The 2,559-nt window shown below is 32.6% G+C and overlaps 1 long non-coding RNA gene across 1 annotated transcript; it reads right to left on the bottom strand.

The window, feature by feature from the left end:
- Window positions 1-316: 316 nt before the first annotated feature.
- LOC144962142 (uncharacterized) lies at window positions 317-2,305 on the bottom strand. The gene is made up of 3 exons (XR_013643377.1): window positions 2,228-2,305; window positions 745-822; window positions 317-333 (listed from the first exon to the last, which is right to left on the bottom strand). It is a non-coding gene; the product is annotated as an uncharacterized LOC144962142 (long non-coding RNA).
- Between the last annotated feature and the right edge of the window lie 254 nt (window positions 2,306-2,559).

Here is a 2,559-nt window from a genome sequence, read left to right as displayed (position 1 = left end):
GGCATTAACTTCAACCATTCACCTCAAAAGTACACTTAAAACTTTCAGTATTGATCTCTGGCTCCATCAACATTTTTTTTATTTCTGACCCACCTGTCCACTCAGCTGTGGTAAAAAGTACTTTGTATTGGACTAGTATTCAATCCAAGCAATTTTTTACTGTTCAACTACACACTGTAAAAAAAAAAACAAATTAAACAGATCCCATGTGTCTTTTGGTTCAAAGGGACGACAATATTTTTAACCTCCTCACCTCTCCAGCAGCCTCCTCCATGCCGGTCTCCAGTAACCATTGGTTGTAATTCTTTTTTAAGTCTCCAGCTCAGGGTGACTCTAAAAGCAGATGGATGAAAAAGTAATTTTGTACGATTTTTCTAAAAGCAGAGTAAAGATCATTTTTATTATTGTTTTAATTTCAGGCCATCATTACAAACATCTTTGTAATACAAAACTTATTAAATATTAAAGTGAAATTCATTCATACTTTTTACCTTTCCACTGATTGTTTATTTGCATTGTAAGGATACAATTATATTATTACCTACTTTGTTTCATTTACTGAATTGAACTTTTGTTTTGAACAAAGCAATTCCTGATATAAACTTTTAATGAGTTAAATGAAAATTCTACCCTGAAATTTATCTAGCTTTATTTAATCGCATCAAAACATAGGGTTAAAAAAAAAGTAAAATGCGATATTAATAAGAGATCTATAAGATAACATTTTTTGAAAACAATAATCACCTTTGCCTCAGCGACTTCAATGGCATCGTCCCATAAATGCATTTCCTGATACATTTCAATGGCTTCATTCACGTGATTCTGTGGATTATGATGTTATGACGAAAAGATGTAAAGTATGTAACCTAGAACTTAGCTCATAATGACATGGGCCGTTTGGGTCTAATTATAGGAAAATCCTTTTAAAAAATCGATTTTGAGATTTGATGGAAAACAATATTTTATTACCTTAGAAATAATGTTATCGAAATGCAACTCCTCAAAACATATTTTAAAGGTACGAAAAACAAGGTAGAAAAGGGTATAAGTGGTCAGAAAAGTGTGAAAAAAGGGAAATTATTTTGTCTTTTTCTCAAAATGTCATTTTTCTAGGGGTATGGGAGACTGTGTCAAATATTTCTCAGAATCTATTCCATGAATTGTCTAAAAATTTGCAGTTATCACCACAGAGAATCTTTTTGTAAGGTATGTGTATTTTGACTTATAATCCAAATTATACTTTTTCTAATATCAATTTGTCAGTAAATTTGAATTCGCAACCTTTTACAACTTTGTAATGTTCTAATCAAATCCTTTAAGCAAAACCTGTAAAATCTCTCTAAGGTGACATAAAATGTTACAATGTTGATAAGAGGGAAGAAGATGGAGGTTATTCCTCCATTAGATTTTGTGGAAAATTCGCCACAAGATTGAAATACTTCTTGATGCCAGACCCCCAATTAGGACACGAAACAGGTATCAAAAACAGATAATATAATTTTTTCACCAAAAACTGTTGTTTTTATCCTATAATTACAATACAAAATTGATCAAAATCGCCCAATATAGATAAGTAATTTTTTTTTAGAGAAAGACCCAAACTGCTCCTTAAAGAAATCAGTACGTTTTTCATTGATATTTTAGTGATGAAACTATCTACATATCCACAAATTGTACCACAAATATTTGGAACAAAAAATAATATCACAGGTTCTTGAAATTAAAATACACATAACGGGGATTTTTAAAGGCTGTGTGACAATGTTGAAGTCAGTGTCAGCTTCAGTTCAATGAATTAAGAAAAAGACCTTTAAATTGATCTGTCTTCCATTTCGTAAAGTCTATCAGCCAGAGATTTATAATAGAATCTGATATTAAACTGTGAGATGATTAAAAATTTGGATAAAATGTAAACGTTTAACTAAATTCACTGAGGGGTCCGTTTAGCCTCAGTTGTTAGAGCACTCGCTTCACAAGAAAAGGGACCGCCAGTGATCCCAGCAGTGATTGGGTAGCTGGCTCTGATAGATCTGATGGAAAGTACTTTGCGATAGACTAGCGTCCTATCCAAAGGGTAGCAAGCAATTGCTATTGTCCATTTCACGCTATAGAAACCGGGATATAAACTCCGGCTCCATGGGTCTATGGCTCTGAATGAAGAAAATTTCAGTGAAGAAGAAATATTCAAATCAAGTTGCGGGGGAGAAGATTGCTATTGACACTCCACCCCTTCAAGGTAAATGTACTCGGCCTCCTTAAAATTCTTGTCAGAAATAGCCAACCGGGCTCTCACTTTGTAGTGCTGGAAAACCATCACCACCCGGGTACAAAAATTAAATAGGCATTTATTATAATGGATATTATAGATCAGGGTCACACAGCATTATAATAAATGCTAAATGCTATAATAAATAAATTATAAAAGATATGATTGATCAAATATGTATGTTTATTCTTTTATTTAATTAGGAAAAACTTATTCGTCTTGCTACTTTCCCCTGCAATAGCCCGTTTTTTTTAAATTTCTTGCTTTGGCAATATTTAAAGGCAACAAAAAAA

The sequence above is a fragment of the Berghia stephanieae genome, unplaced genomic scaffold, assembly GCF_034508935.2.
Source record: "Berghia stephanieae isolate SIO BIC M18660-M18661 unplaced genomic scaffold, UCSD_Bste_1.3 scaffold6322, whole genome shotgun sequence".
NCBI classification, from domain to species: domain Eukaryota; kingdom Metazoa; phylum Mollusca; class Gastropoda; order Nudibranchia; family Aeolidiidae; genus Berghia; species Berghia stephanieae.
This window is presented reverse-complemented; position numbering and strand designations above follow the sequence as displayed.